This window comes from Prionailurus viverrinus, chromosome E2 (genome assembly GCF_022837055.1).
Source record: "Prionailurus viverrinus isolate Anna chromosome E2, UM_Priviv_1.0, whole genome shotgun sequence".
NCBI lineage: Eukaryota > Metazoa > Chordata > Mammalia > Carnivora > Felidae > Prionailurus > Prionailurus viverrinus.
The window spans coordinates 6,444,312-6,461,399 of NC_062575.1; the positions used below are offsets into that span (position 1 = coordinate 6,444,312).

At 40.6% G+C, this 17,088-nt stretch overlaps 1 protein-coding gene across 4 annotated transcripts in view; it reads right to left on the reverse strand.

Annotated features, from left to right (window-relative positions):
- CDH13 (cadherin 13) overlaps nucleotides 1-17,088 on the reverse strand; it is a 1,034,896-nt gene that overhangs the window by 662,772 nt on the left and 355,036 nt on the right. The window contains exons 1-2 of one of the 4 annotated variants that reach the window (XM_047836390.1): nucleotides 12,981-12,984; nucleotides 12,065-12,069 (exon numbers count right to left, since the gene is read on the reverse strand). The exons of the other annotated variants lie outside the window; for them this stretch is intronic. The gene's annotated coding sequence lies outside the window, so the exon portion shown is untranslated. Of the gene's footprint in view, nucleotides 1-12,064; nucleotides 12,070-12,980; nucleotides 12,985-17,088 lie in introns of those variants that run through there. 4 annotated transcript variants of the gene reach the window in all.

Sequence of the window (17,088 nt, forward strand, 5' to 3'; positions counted from 1 at the left end):
TTATCACTGTGGCATTTAAAATAGCTTCTGGAAAGAAAAAATATACATATAATATACTGTACATGGGGATTTATTGGAATCAATTGCACAACATCATTCTTTGCGATAATCTTTGAACACCCCAGGAGAAGAAAGGGGGATGTGAAAACTCCCCACCTGGGGGAAAAATGCAAATGAGACAAATGGCACCACTCAGAGTTTCAATTATGCTTTCAGCATGTTTCCACTCAAAAAGTCCTCTGGGCTTAATGCAAATGTCACAAAAAGACAAACTTAAGCTGGGAGACAAAACCACAATTGAAATGGGAAGTTTGGCACGTGAATTAAGGGGCTTAATCTTCCTGACCTTGATTTTATGCTTTTTTATTTCTTTCTTTTGAATGTGGTTCTTGAGGATGAAAATCCAAAAGGCATAGATTTCTTACCATCTTGAAATGTGTGAGCAAGCAAATTAAGCTGTATTATGATCCCAGGAAATATGAAAATGCAAATGGATTTAAATTTATCTGCAAAATATAGATCAGTCCTGTTCATGTAGATAGGTATGTACTAAAATATGGAATTTGTCCTACTCTTATAAGTGTTTTGGGGTCAGTCTATGATCTGTACACTCACATCTTCAATGGGAAATTGGCCCTAAATACATGTATACATTTGTAGAGACTTGAAAATTGGTCTGCACGTGAGTGGTATGTGTACCTCTTAGAGTTGGTGGTCAGACTACTTGTCTGGTTGAGGGAGGATGTGTGTGTGGATCAGTGGGCCCATCGGCTTTGAATGGGTCTTCCTAGGAGCTGAAGGAATCTCCCCCACAGAGAGATACGATTGGGTCTACAGATAATCTGCTTCTAGCCATCTCTAGTCTCACACAGAAGGGAGTGGCTTTGTTTTAGCAGTTATGCTGGTGAGGGGAAAAGTCCTGATTCATAGCATTTGCCAATGTCTGTGGTGTAAATATTCTAAATATGGCTGATTTCAGCTACCAATGTGCTTTCAGTTGGCTTGCAGATTTTCTAGAAACTTAACCAGCTCTCAGGAGTGCAAGTATCAGCTGGTTCCAGCACACCACTGACACCAGGCAATGACTCTGTCCAGTAGAACGTAAATTGTTTACTCTCCCTTATACCAGATATCCCAGTACCCCTGGCCTCATTAGTAAAACAGAATCCAGTTGTTCCAGTAGCAAGAAGGTCTGCATATTTGTTCATTTGCTAGTCCTTGCCTGGACACGGAAAGCCGTGCCTTTCTGACAACTGAAGTAGCACTTAATTCAGAAGCATCAGATGGACTCTCCCCAGGATACAGAGCAAGACTAATTGCTTTTCACATCCCTCAGGATCCCACTGGCATCCAGAGGTACCAACTTCCTTTAAAAGAGCTCATAAGGCTTAGTCCAGAGGCTCTATGGACTTGCCCAACTGAGAGAAACAGAAAGCATTTTCTACGGTTTCCCTGAACTCCTTCATTTCTCAAATGTTCTAGCCAATCTGACTTTCATTAACATATGTTCAGTCCTACCCACATTGGGCCAGATCCCCAGATGATACAATAGGCACCTCCCCCAGCGTTCATTCATTCTACCCTCCTGATTCCTGAACACATTTAATTGTATCCTGTACTCCATTGTTGGCCTGGAATCAGCACTGACATGTGCATAGCTTCTATAAGGTTGTGGGCATGTTCTTACCCATGACTGATTAGCTCTGGAATACATTTCACCTGCAAAGTCTTTGTAGCTTTGATGGGTGCAGAATGCACAGTCTTAATATCATCTTATGTTTTGATTCCAACTTTGATAAAATAGAGTTTCAATTCTATCGAGGCAAAGATACCATAATGAATGATCTTGTCAAGTGATCTTCTGCAGAAACCTATTTTTGCCATGTAAACCCTTAAGGGCTTCCTCTTGGAACAAGACAGGGCCCACATCTGCTTTCAGGGCATTTTCTGCCTACCACTAAAAACTGAGCTGCTAGGTCTCAAACCAGTCTTTTCTGTCAGGGTTACATTTCCTCCTGTTACAGATTCTTTAAAACATGGCAGATTGTTTTCTGAAAGAATATGGTGCATCGTCTATCCCACGGTACTTATAATCACTATGAATTTGTATTTCAAATTGGAATTACTTTATATGGCATAGTGCCTGACACAATATACACTCAACCCTGTTCATTGAATGAATAAACAGCAGAACTGCAACCTGACAGCTAAGCAAATTTGAAACTCCCCAAACAAAACTGAGAATGATGGCCCAAACTCATGAAGATTTGAGGAAGTCGATTGAAAGTCACCCGATCAGCGAAATATTAATCACAGACTCAGCAGCTTTGAGAATCACCAAGTCTCATATTTACAGAGATTCCGTCTCACTGATTTCCATAGGACTAGCACATGTCTCTTACATAGCCTTTAGTTTCTGAGCTATCTAGTAATTATGTGCAAATGTGCCTCCCTCCGTATTTCTGTTAATGATAAGAGAGACTTGGTCCACAGCAACATTCCAGATTTTTGGCCTTGCAGTTGGAGTTGTCTGGGGACATGTGGCAGAGTGTCTTGTCTGAGCCTAAATCATGATTCAGATCCTGATCATGTCTGATGCAATCAGACCCGTGATTTCCCAAGTACCTGTCAACTGCGTGGGCAGATCTACATAACAAGGAAGGGACCTGTAAGGAGGACAACTTCTATGTGGGCACTTAGAGGCAGAAACAGAAGGAATAAAGAGAACTCAAAATTGGCTTCCTAGTCTAGCCCCATAGGTTTGTAGTTCAAGAAAGGCATAAGCTATATATACAAGCTTAAAGATGCACAAACCACAGGCAATTTAGGTAATCTCAAGCTCTGTTAGCCTGGTTCCCTACAAACAGCGATGGTGAATGGTGGCTTGGCCCCGTTTCTGAATGGAGTACACCTTCACTTTGCTCTCGTACAATGAAGGCTATAGTACATTTGGGTCTCCTGGCATCTTGGGGGTTCATGGCTTTGACGATCCAAGAGATGGACTTTGAGAAGCAGCCTTCTCACAAAGAGCGGTGAGGACACTCTTCCTTCAAGAGCTTTTCAGGTACGTTAAGCAACAAAGAGGCCAGAAGGAGGGGTCCTGGGAGAATAATTTATGAGTTTGGGTGAGGTCTTTCAGAAATCATCTCAATGATGGCCAGGGGAGGGGGTAAGGTGAGGTGTTACAATTGTGCAGGTGGAGGCTACAAGAATGTATAGTGCAAATATTGTTATTTGCATGAACTCCTTATTGTTCAAATACTAGAAAAGCCTGAAGAAATTCAGATTACCATTTGGAAGGACCAGTATTTCTGGATGAAATAATTTGCTTGTTTCTAGATGGTTTCAAGTAGAGCCTAAATGGCTATTCAGCAGGAATGGTATAGAAGATTCTGGTGTTGGATGATGTCTCTTACAATTGGGAGATTCTATTATTCTAAATCTCAACATTTTAATCTAGCAACCCATTAAAAATATATTTTTTCCACTTAAAGTGTTCAGGATAGTAGGCAGTAAGGGATAAATGCTAACATAAAGATGAATACGCTAGATTATCTGCCTTCATGATATTCAGTGTCTAGAAGATCTGGAGAGTTGCCCTGTTGAAAGATGAACATTCTATTTCTTCATTGTATCAAAAGGCCAAACAAGCACCACAGGGTAGAAATTATAAGCAAACAAATCATAGGTCCACATAATAACTTATTCCCAGCAGCAAGAGAAAGTCAACTAATGAGCATGCTCATCATTATCAGAAAGCATCCAAGATGAGGGATTATCAACGAGTATTTCTCACTTTATGAAGGAGATGTGTTCTCTAAAAATTGCTTAGAAAGCAAATTCCTGTATATTTTCCCTATGTTTTATTATAAAATTGGATGTGTTCTTCTAAACAATGCTTTGGCCTTAAGCCATAATAAAATTGTGTTTAAGAATGCAGCAACACATTAGAAACATGTGAAGCGATGAATTATAGCTTTTCAGGTAAATATTTATACTAATACATAACACAAATAGTGAAAGTATACAAATCAACATAGGCACATATTTTAATTGACTATGAGAGTTTGAAGATCTAATTATAACCTTGACGTCACACCATCAATTTACCAAGACAGCATCGTGGATCTAAAGGGCCTTTAGCTTTGACCCAACCTCTTTCCTAGAACTCTAGGTGGAATGATCAACTGGTCTTTTACTACACTACCATGGAAGGTTTCAGAAGGGATTAGGGGGACTTGGAGATGAAAGCAGGTAGGAGTGTAGCAGTGGTAATCCAACATTTGGAAATAAATAAAAATGTTCAAGATGAGCAAACAAACAAAAGTCCTGCAAAATGAGTCTTCAGGGAATGTATATTGAATCAGACTCTGATTTACAAATACTAAAAGAAATGTATAAGGTGCTACCATTAATAGAGAAGACACAGTCCCATCTCCTAAAGACCTTATAATCTATCATCTGAAGCAGTGCTCAGTAAACAATGATCTCTAAATGTTCAAATGGGGAAGAGGAAGGTGGGTTTTGGGAGAAGTAAATGTTAAGTTTGCTTTTTTAAGTTTTTATTTAAATTCCAGTTAATTAACATACAATATAGTATTTGTTTCAAGGGTACAATGTAGTGATTCAACACTTCCATACAATGGCCAGTGCTCATCACAACAAGTGTACCCCTGCATCCCCATCACCTATTTAACCCATCCCCCTACCCATCTCCATTCTGGTAACCATCAGTTTGTTGTCTATAATTAGGAGACAGTTGTCTATAACTGTTTCTTGGTTTGCCTCTCTTTATATAAAATCAACAAACCAATCTGTATGGGGTTAGTTTCCCAACCTACTTGATCCAAGAAAATGGGCAAATTGGCTGGGTATCAAAAATCTGTAATAACGTCAGACTCGCTGAGGATTCTAGCAAGACAACATTCACTCCAGTTCTAAACTAGTTCAGTGAACATAAATGTCAATAGTATCCAAGTTAAATGAGTGTTAGCTCATATGAACAGGCATTAACAATCACCTGAAGCCTTTCCCTATATCTTCAAGGCACCCTACAAAACCATAATGGTGCTGATTTTTTAGTTTGACATCTATCTTCTATAGAAGATGTCTTCTACATACGGTTAGATATATACCTATATACAGATATACTTCTGTATATAGTTACATATACTTCTGTAAATAGATAGATATACAGCTATCTTCTATATACAGTTCCTTGCAGAACATTTTCTAAATGTCAGGCAGTGCACTAACCATTGACAAATATTTCTCTCATCTTTTCAACAGTCCTTTGATGATAATATCATAGAGATGAGGAAATTGAAGCCCAGAAAGATTAATATAATTTCTTCTTTTCTAAATGTTTATTTTTGAGATAGTACATGCATGAGAGAGAGAGAGAGAGAATGAGCAGGGGAGGGGCAGAGAGAGAGGGGGACAGAGGATCTGAAGCAGGCTCTGCACTGTCACCACAGAGCCCGACACGGGGCTCAAACTCACAAACCACGAGATCATGGCCTGAGCCAAAGTCAGACGCTTAACTGACGGAGCCACCCAGGGACCCCAAAGCAAATTTATTTAGGTCACACATCTGTAAGTAGCAGGGCTTGAGCTTGGCTTTTTTACATCTATTGCAGAGTCCTGTCCCAGGTTCTGGGAGAAGATACAGCGGGTGGATTGTTCCAGGAATGGGAGAACCCAAAGTAAGTGTTAGAAGTTATTCTACAGCCTAGGAGCATATGGCTTAACAGAAGTTAGACAGTCTGTCTAGAGCTGAAAGAGGTGTCAAAGACAGAGTTGAGTGCAATCTTGAAGTAAGCGATTAGATCCATCAGGGAAAAACCCATACAGCAGAAGCTAGAAGTTTCTGTAGGTCAAAATTTAGGAAACACTTACAATCTGAAGAAGGGCAAGGAAAATGCATGAACGAGGCCCCTCCAGACCATTATGCAGCCCCAGAACATCTAGAAGTATTCAAGAGCTTTTAAAGGCTGGGAGAAAAGCTTACTGTGGAATTTGCTATCAGTGATCTATCTAAAACTTTTATCGAAGAACTATTGAGATCTGGACTTTCTGCAGACCAACATCCTGCTATTGCACTACAAAGCCATCACAGATTCCGAGATCACAGCAAACAAAACATCATGGGGGTGGAGGACAAAAGGAGCATGGCATTTTGATCCATGATCTTAAGTATGGTTTGATTTTCATAAAACTCATAAAGAATCTGTAGACAGTGCGTGGATGAGTATCTTCTGTGTAAAACATCCTGAGGCATTTTGAACAACCCATCCTTCATTCCCTGTGGATACCAAGAATGCTTCTGCACAGAGATGTCCTTATGCCACCTATATTCCAGAGAGGGTTTAGGAACATTTCCTGAAGATAGAGTATTGCTTGGGAGCCCAAGTACACTATCTGAGGCAACAATCCCTCCTAAAGAACAGGCTCAATATTGACAAGGTCGGTGGCTTGATAATAACCAGCAGCTATGCCAATCAAACTTCCATAGAGTCTGGAACACTGCTTTCTACACCTTCATAATTTTCTCCTGACCTATCTTTTGGTAACCTGGGAGTACTTTCAGGGCACAAGCCTCTTACAGGTTATCCTTCTGGCTCTGCTCAGTGCTAATCCTGGCAAGAGCTGGCAATCAGAAATATTAGCTGACTCTTTGGTTGCAACCAATTAATTCATTCAGCTTCTTCCCTAATTGTGGTGGGTGAGACGCTCGCCAGCTGTGATAACAAATTGGTTCTGTCTAGTTGACAAAACCTTATCAGGAAATTAAAATAAGATGATCTGGCTTACAATACATAAAGCACAATTAATTCTTGTATGCATATATGGCTTTCTGATGTAAGCAAGAAAATGATCATCCCTGTAGGTCATGTCTATTCATCCTCCAGTTGCCAAGAGATTTTCATTGCATCCCTTATGCCATATGGCATCGTCTCTAGCTTCAGCCTCGTGGGAATGGAGGAGGATGCCTGCCAAGAGCGTCTCATCACTTGTTAAAGGTGTCCCATTTTCTTGTGATTTCTTCACTCAACAATAGCCCATGCTCATTTCCTAAGGAAGTCAAAGCCACTGCGTCTAAAGGCCTTTGTTCTGCTTCCCACCCTACCTGAATTATCATGGGACGAGCATGAGCCAAATGTAAATCATAGCTTTCCATCAAAACTGGCAACTTTTGCAATTGAAGGATTCTTATATGGGATCTCAAGTATATTGCTGGGATTATAGAAGGCCCCACGTGTCTGAAAATGTTCTTTTTGCACATACCCACGGCAAGTCTAAGGTTCCTGAAATTTATTGCTAGTGCTTTTTCTTTATATATATATATATATATATATATATATATATATATATATATATATATATGCTGCAAGCCGAAACATATGGTCCCACACAACTGTGATATTTACGATAATGAATCACAGATGTTTAAATGGATGTAATCTGAAAACACTTAAATGCTAAGATGCCGAAATCTTACTGCAAACATTGCAAAGTGAGGACCTTTGGATTATGTTCATTTTCAGACATTATCACTAGGAATAGGACTTTACATACCCTGGGAAAATAGCAGGAAGAAAGAAATGACTCCCCCTCCCCGCTTAAAGAAATACAGTGTTCAAAGTAAACAAGGAACTCCAAGGGTGTAGATTTGATAACTGAAGTGTAGTCCCTTCTAGAATTAAGGGTGAGCTTGCCACAGTGGGCATTTTTTTTTTACTGTGCAACTGTCTTATAATTCACATTGTATTAATGGTTATTTTTAAATACAAAAAAATTAAAAATTTTATTTGCATGAAGTGGAAAACACACCCACTTACCATTCGTCGCCTCTCATTTGTCCCATTAACCACCACACAATTTGACATATATTCTACCAGATTTACAAACTATACCCACACACATCCCATAAGTAATCTTGTTCTTCTATTACACACATTTTTTCTAATACATTTTATGTAAATTCATATGGACCTACTTGATTCTTCTCCATGACTGCATAACAGCTCTTAGTATGGATGTGCTATTATTAAAACAGTTCCCTGTGGCTGGACGCTCAGTTTTTCCTGTTTCAAAATTATTAACTATGTAGTAGCAAACACTTTACACCTGCCTTTTTGCGCATATGTGCAAGTATTTTTCTCCAGTTGAGACTCATCTTGGAAACTGCTGATTCAAAAGAAATACCCATTTAAAATTTACTTAGACGCTGACAAATGCTCCACCCAGAAAGGCTTTATTGATTTGGACTCTAATCCAAAGTGCATTAGAGTTCTCTTTCCTCACACTAACAGTGGAAAACACAGTCTTCGTATTTTTTGCCAGTTTGATAGTTGGAAGAAAGGTGTGTTGTTAGTATGTGTATTAATGAAGAATTGTGAGGTTACTAGGCATTGGCTCATAGAACTGGCTTTATTTCCTTTCCTGTGAATTTCGGGGTCTGCCAGAGTACTTAGGAATTCAGACTGTCAAGTTGTCATTCAAATTATTGCTTGCTTTTTTTCCCTTGCCAGACTCGAAGCTTCTTAAAGGAGGGAACTGTGTCTTAAGCCATGTTCTCTCTGTTGTTCAGCTGACACCAGGCATCTGTGTTTTATTACACCTGCTCACATGCAAGAGGCCAATGTTTCTCTGCCAGTACGCAGCTCCTTACCAGAGTCCCACTTTCAGAGAGGAGACTCACTTCAACGCCTCCCTCTCTGTCTGGGCTCCCTTCCCTCTCATGCTGTGCCTCTCCCTTACCAGAAAAAAGCCTCACACCTGCAGGGACTTGATCAGCGCAGTAACCCATGTATTTCAGTACTAGCACAGAGCCAAACAGTAGGCACTTAGTACATATTTTGTAAATGCCTCAGTCTGTGTGTTGTGATCTGTCAAACGGTTCTGACACCAGATAAAACAGTGGCACCCAACTTTGAAAGGAGAACCGTTGTTCTTAATGCCCTTTCTGTTTTTCTGCTCCTGTCCTGTGCTGATGGACAGCAGGAGTGTCAGGGTTCTTCCTGAGGTTTTAATCCCCGCTTTGTGGACCAGCGTTTGGGACGTATACAGAGATTGTGAAAATGAGAAACAAGAAGCTTGTGGGTCAACGTGTGACCAAATATCCCTCTAAGCCAGGAGTCAGGAGTTTACAGCCTGCAGCTCACAATCTGCTTTTGTCAACAGAGTTTTATTGGAACACAGCCACACTCTTTATTTACATGTTGTCTGTGGCTGTTTTTGGTCTACAACTGTAGGATCAAATAGTTGTAAAATAGACCGTCCGGTTCACAAAGCCTAAAATATTTATTATCTGGATCTTGGCAGAAGAAGTTTGCTGATCTATGCTACAGGCCAAGGTCACATCCCTACCCTGCCCCCCACCACACTCTTCAAGGTATCTGCTCTCAGCCACCTGGGTGCTAGGGCAAGCAGACTCATCTACAATGTGCTTTGCAGTCAGTTTCGTGATTAGCCACAAAGACTATCAGCAGAGTGGGGAAAATGACTCACATACACTTACCTAAATGTTATCTCAATGCCTGAGTATTGCCTTTAATTTTCCAAAATAAAATCTGCTGGGAGATATTTTCCATTCAAAATAGGTCCTCAAGAGGATTAACTTTTTAAATACACTTTTAAAATCCATTATCTGCAGTCATTAAATATATGGACAAGCGTTCATTGCAAAGATGAATATATCCAGAAGAGCAGAAGGAAATTGTGTATATCTATATTTTTATGTCTCTAAAGCAATAATTTAATTTACAACCAAGAAATTAGCTGAGAATCATGCTTTTGATCAAATTCACACATAAAACTGTTTGTCTTCAAGGTCTGTTTCCCACAATGAAAATAATCTGTCATCTTTTAATGCGATTTGTCATTAATTTTTGTTTCTTTTCTTGTAGCGAGTCTGTCATCACTTTCCCCTAAATTACTACGATGTCTGCTTTTCTGCACTCTCTCAGTGAAGTCCCTTGAAAATTTAGCTTCCCAGAAAATGAAATAGGAATTATTCAGCCCAAAGGTGATAGAGAAATAGTTATTTTATTTTATCTTATTTTTCTGACAAGGATCCAGCTCATTAGCAAAGAGCAAAGCACCATTTCTTAAAAAAAAAAAAAAAGCACCATTTCTTTGAGCAAAGGGGCAAAAGGAAGAAAGATAGAAACCAAAAACCCTCAAACTGGTTTAACATCTCCATAAAGTCAGATGTTGTATTGGAACTGGAAAAGGATCATTACTGTGTGTTTTATGTACCTAAAAATCCACTGAACTCAGGAAAGTCCCACATTTAAACTATAGCACATATTCCCTCTGTAGTTTTATAAGTTTGCACTAGGTGGTTTCCTGGGTTCTTACTTAGTGCCTTTTAAGCCTGGGTATCATGGATATGAATTCTTCCTTCATCATCAGAGTCCTGGGAAGAAGGACCCAGTTTTGGACTTGGATGGGCATCAAAATGACACCTGGTGATATTAACTCAGCAATACTAGGAAAAAAAGGAAGGAAGGAAGGAAGGAAGGAAGGAAGGAAGGAAGGAAGCAAGGTGGGAGGGAGGGAGGGAGAGAAGGAAGGAAGAAGGAAGGAAGGAAGGAAGGAAGGAAGTCCCTCATAGTGAGAAATTTGAAAATAGTACTAACAGCTGGAATGATAGAACAGGTGCAGTGCTCAGCCACAGACCCTCTGAGGAAGGTGGGCCCTGGTAGGCATGAGACCCCTGGCTCTATGGAGCCTCTTGTTGAGTTTGAGTGTGGAAGTTCAGGAAGGTAAAATACAGTGGTTCCTAAGGGCTCTGCATAATGAAAGATGAACTGGGAGAAGAATAATTCAGACAGGAAGGTGTGAGGAGCAGATTTGGGGGTGGAAGGGAGAGAAGAAAGGGGGAAGCCAGAGAGACAGTGAAAGATCATGAATGTATCCTTGCAACCTTAAACCCTCAGTAAACTCTGCCTTGCTCACAAGTGTGCAGGTGTGTGTGTGTGTGTGTGTGTGTGTGTGTGTGTGTGTGTCTGCAATCTGGCATAGGGGTCATGTCTCCACTGTATACATAAAAAAGCAGAAAACATAAAGGCAGGGGACCCAGAGGCAAGAAAGGTCATAAGGATGTGAACTCCTAGAAATTGATATAAATTAAGGGAAGGGCTTTGGATCTCCACAACTTATGCGGCTATGAAGTTAGGGCTCAATTTCAGTTTAACTAACCCTATAGGGGTTAAAGAGTGCCTGTGAACATCAGATTGATATTTAATATTTATTCAGCTCTTTCCACAAGTCAAGCGGTGTTGTTGAGACATTGCAGGGCTTAAACAAAAATAATATTAATTTTTCACAATTCTGAGTGATACTGGTGCTGTTTCCCCATTTTACAGATGAAGAAACCGAGCCAACAGGGAAGCTTTATGATTTTTTAATGTTTATTTTTGAGAGAGAGAGTGAGAGAGGGGGAGGGGCAGAGAGGGGCTAGGGGACTGAAATGGGCTCCACACTGACAGCAGCGAGCCCCACGTGGGGCTTGAACTCATGAACAGCAGATTATGCATGACCTGAGCGGAAGTCAGAAGCTCAACCCAGTGAGCCACTCAGGCGCCCCCTACAGGGAAGCTTCATACCTGTGAAGTTATACCTTTATGACAGGTATAGAAGAATTTGGTCTCCAAACAAGTCTGCCTGACCTCAAAGCTCATGCCTCTCGCTACTTTGCTCTGCTGTCCCTCATCTGCTCAGCAAATGGAGTCTCAAGAATTGTGATGGGTTCCATATGCATAAAACAGATGGACAGTCAGCCTCTGTCCTTATTGATAGCAAGTCTGGTCAGTGAGTCAGGCATTTGAAATTAGGTGGTGGGTTGCATACTGGGGAACACAGAAGTGTGAACGGAGTTCTCCAGGAAGAAAAGTAGAACAAGTAGTCTGGTTTGAGCCTGAGCCATGGAAGGCTTCACAGAAGAAATGACATTTGAGCTCCGTGTCAAAGGACAATGAGAACCAAACAGCTGGTTCCCACAACTGACTGCAAATAAGTTTGCTACTAGTGCCAGACATCAAAAATGGATTCTGACGGATTCTGCCAAAGGAGGTTTCTAGTCCAAGATTCACAAATCATCTCTAATTCCATTAAAAAAAAAATTAACTCTGATTCAGTGGGAGTCTGGGTAGCTATCACTAGAGCCTTCATCAACCCTGTTTGTAGCAGATCTGTCCACAAGATGATGTTTTTGAAAATCTCCTGAGCAACTACAAAGCACAACAGAAATTTCAAAGTGGGAAGGAGGAAAGAAAATAGGCAGGGGAAATGAAATGTGTGTGAGATGGGGCAGGGTTCCTCTTGATTAAATTTTCAAAAGGAGATAATAAATTAGGAGAAAATGTGAGAACAAAGATGGCTGTATGGTTTCTACTTTTGACTGAAAACAAGCAAAGAAGCAACAAACCCCCAATTTTCATTTATGAGAGTTAGCTTTGTTTCTCTGTAGTTCAAGTTTCCGGTCATAGTTAATTCAAGTGGGAAGGGTTTTTACTGATGATGAAAATAGGTAACCTCTCTGATCTTCAATGTGTTTATGGGGAAAAGAATAGGATTGGCATAGACGGGAGATTCTCAAAGTGTGGCCCCACAAACTAGCAGCATCAGCATCACGTAGGAGCTTGTTGCAAATGCAGACTCATGGGTCCCACCTGAGGCCAGGTAAATGAGAGACTCTGGGGGCAGAGCCCTGCCATTTGTATTTGAACATGCCTTCCAGCGGATTCCGGTTCACATTCAAGAATGACAGCTCCCAGCGCAAATAATCTTCCAGATGATTGGACAGCTACTGAATCAATAAGTCAATTAAAAACATTACCCAGTATCAAGTAAGCACTATTTGAAACTAATCTTTTTAAAAGAAAGAATATCTATTACATATACAGGGAGCTTTGGAGCCAGAGTGTACAGATGTGAAGAGTCTTTCCGCCCAGCTGTACGAGATTTTACACAGAATCTCCAACACTTGATTTCCTGATCTGCAAAATGGGAATAATTATGCCTGTTGCCTAGAGTTGTCTTAGAAAGAAAGAAAGAAAGAAAGAAAGAAAGAAAGAAAGAAAGAAAGAAAGAAAGAAAGGACATGAAGCATCTGTAAGATAGGAGGGCCCCTAAAAGAGTTGCGTGTGTAAGTTTGTTTAAATAATGGACTCAACCACCACACTTCTCATTTAATAAACATCATAATCTAGGGGCGACTGGGCGGCTCAGTCGGTTGAACTCCCAACTTCGGCTCAGGTCATAATCTCACAGTTTGTGAGTTCAAGCCCCGCATCAGGCTCTGTGCTCTCAGTTCAGAGCCTGGAGCCTGCTTTGGATTCTGTGTCCCCCTCTCTCTCTGTTCCTCCCCCACTCACGCTCTGTCTCTCTCAAAAAATGAATAAACGTTAAAAAAATAAAAAAAAATAAACACCATAATCTAATCAAATGAAAAAAAAAAAAAAAACACCAACTCTTACTGATCCACTCTGCTTAAATCAAGAGGGCTGTTTTCCTGGAACACAGTCTCCCAAAGGAGATGTGTTTCCTCAGAAAATGCAATATAATGGATGATCACATATAAAGGGCCAGTTATATGTCATTCGATCACTCATCCTCTTCGATGTGGTAGACTTGAAGCACCAATTTATGAAACTGAAAGGAAGGAGGAAGACCTCATCCTGGCCTGGACCACCATAGTCTTCTGCCTGGAATACTCCAATAGCTTCCACACTGGTGCCCCCAGTTTCCTCCCTATCCATACCCACCCCAAATAGCCTCAATACAGCCAAGAAAGGCCCATTTCATGTTTCTGTAACCCCTTTACCCAAAAGCATCTCATTTGGAGTCAAAGCTATGTTCTTACCCTAAGCAATGACAACCTACGTAACTAGTTCATATTATGCATTGTGTCCTTCTCCTCTGCCTTCACTTACTCACTCTAGACTCACTGGCCTCCTGGCTCTTTCTCAAACTCCCAGGCATGCTCCTGCCCCAGGACCTTTACATGTGCTATGCCCTCTGCTGCAATGGTCTTTCCCTACACACTCAAGGCTCTCCCCTATTTCCTAACTTCCTCTCAATACCTACTCAAGTGTTAACTTTGTTAGATGGCCTCCCATCTAACATTTCAATATTTCCCTACCCTGACATTTCTCTGCTTCTTTTTTTGTCTTTGGCACTTCCCATTATCAAAATGTATTCCACAGTATATTTACACTACTTAATGTTTTCATCTTTCTCAAGAGGGCAAGTCCAGGGTAGCTCAATAGCCTGGAAAAGTGCCTGGCACATGATAAATCAATACACAGTGAATCAACCAATGAATCAATGAATGAATTGGATTTCATCATTTTCATTCCTTTACTTAGCTATTGTCATCTACCAAGCAATTAATGATGAGGGAAATTAGCAAAGTCAGTAGGTAGATAACCAACTGGAGAAAAGGACAAATACAATGTGATCTTTGTAGTTGTTTTTTGGCCATGCACATAAATATAAGAAAAGAAAAAGAAGAAGAAAAAAACCTTAAATGCATAATAATTTCAAGACATTTCCTCTCAAGTTTTTTTTTTTTTGTGTGTGTGTTTTAGCCCTTGGGGAAAGTTTCTCAAGGCAACAATAGAATTTAGAGTGAGAACTTGAGACCCACAGCTCAAAACGTAACAAGTTATAAAACCAAGGACAAGATAACCCGCATTCTGAACTGTAGTTTCCTCATCTGTGAAATAGATTGCATACTGATAACACAAAACTCATGGGACCAGATTGAAGAATAAATGAGTGTTCATAGATCCCTTGCCATGGTGTTCAGCAGAGTAAAAAGTCAGTAAATATGGCTACAGCGATCATAGGAGTGTGAGTCACTTGAATCTAGGTGTTCTGGAGAACATGGAATAGAGGCAACATTTTATGTATTTTTTTAAATTTTATTTATTTATTTTAGAGAGAGAGAGAGAGAACCAGAGGAAGAGAGAGAGAGAGAATCTCAAGCAGGTCCAGCGTGGAGGGCAACATGGGGCTGAATCCCATGACCCTGAGATCATGACCTTAGCCAAAATCAGGAGTTGGACACTCAACTGACTGGGCCACCCAGGTGGCCCCAGATGCACCATGTTAATGGCAAATCAGATCATTCCTATTTGAGTGAATTTCAGAAACTGGAGTTATTCTACTCTAACTCGGTCAAATATTGCATTGGGATGAAACCAGTTTTTGAATATAAAATTGCCACCATATTGAAAAGGTCTAGATTTTAAACATCCATAACGGCTCCTCATTCCCCTCACACTCTGTTGGAGTTATGGTTCACTTCACTTATTTTCTTGTTTACACAGGTCACCCGCACACCAGTGATTACAAAAGTGAATAATCCTTGTTCGGACCTGGGCTGTCAACAAAGACTGAGTGAATGGCAGCACAGAGAATGGTGTACCAAGCAGTCAAGCAGTGGGCCAGCCTTCCCCAGCCACCTCTTCTCTCTCAGGCTAAGCCTTTGATGTGCCTCAGAAAGGCAGGTTTCAGCATTTTTCACAAAGGAGCTGCCGTAGAGAAACTAAGTTGTGTCCATCAAAACCATTTAAGAGATAGGGTCTCAATTTTGTTTTCTTATGCAACTGGGAAAACGTCTCAGATCACATTTTTCCTTTCTCTGTATTAATAGAAGATCATATTTTCACTTGGGTCTAAAAACAGACACCTAACATGGCAATAAACTCCTTCATAGTAATTAACTATTGTGTTGGGACTTTTTTGTATGTGTTAACGATGTGGTTGTGATTTGAAAGTACCCTCCTTGAGTATCCAGAAGATGAAAATTACCATAAAATTTTGAGTTAAAGGATTATTTATTATTTATTACCAGAAAGGATTTGAGTTTCAATTCAGCATTGTGTACCTAAAACACAAGCCACCTTAAGCTACTGACTTCAAGGACACTAAATGCAGGGCTGAACCTAGACAGAGTACATTTCAAAATGATTTTAAATTACATCGTAAATTGAAAATTAAGGACTCTTGACTCATTAAAAATGAATGACAAACAAAACACTCATTGCAGGACCAGGATGTTCTGAATAACAGAGCAGAGGTCATATTTTAAAGCAAATCTTTCAATGTCTTCTATTTGTGTTGACCCACTCACTATCAACAAGGATACCCTATGGCCTTCTATAATTTTTGTCTTAAACGTCCTGGTATGAATTATTTTAAAGAGATTGAGAGTGGTTGGTTCAGTTAAGCATCCACCTCTTAATTTTGGCTCAAGTCATGATCTCAGGGTCGTGGGATCAAGCTCCACCTCAGGCTTCACACCGAATGTGGAGCCTGCTTGAGATCCTCTCTCTCTTCCTCTGCCCTTCTCCCCTACTTGTGCTCTCTCCCTCTCAAATAAAAAAGAATAATTAAAAAAATTAAGACAAAGCAAAGTGTGCAGAGCCTAGTTCTCCTGTCTGAGACAGAGTATCAACTAGGCTGCTCCTGGGGAGGATGTGAATGTGAACTGTGATGAGTGAACATTGCTTCTGAAGCATAGTGTACCAGGGGACAAGTCCTGGACATCTGGGAGGAAAAGAAGGTAGACACACACCTAGCTGGAGATTCTCCTTTGTCTTGGTCCTTTGCATTAGGAAGATAGCATTCAGTGCTCTACCTGGAAACTGGACATTTCAAGGCTTAAGGTTGTTGGTGGGAGTGGCCTAGATCAGTGTGGGAGGGACAATGAGCTCTGAGAGGTCTCTTGCTTGCAGCTAAGTGACTCTAGGATGACACTTTACGATGTCTACATGCAACAGAAGGTAGGGGACTAGAAATAAATGAGATTTGAAGAAGGAGAAAGAATGCGGGGGGGGGGTGCAGAGCCTGGAATTTATGGGCTTTGGTGGAAAAATTCTCTCTTCTCCCGACTAAGTCTTTAAGTTAAGATATAGCAAGAAATTCATCCAAAATCCAACAGAAAGCTAGGTCTTCCTGAGGTAATGGAATCTTACTTCCACACTCTGGGCTGTACCTGGGCACATGGCTACTTGGCTAGAAAGCACTTCCCTGCATCCCTTGCAGCTGTGTGTGGTCATGTGATTCACC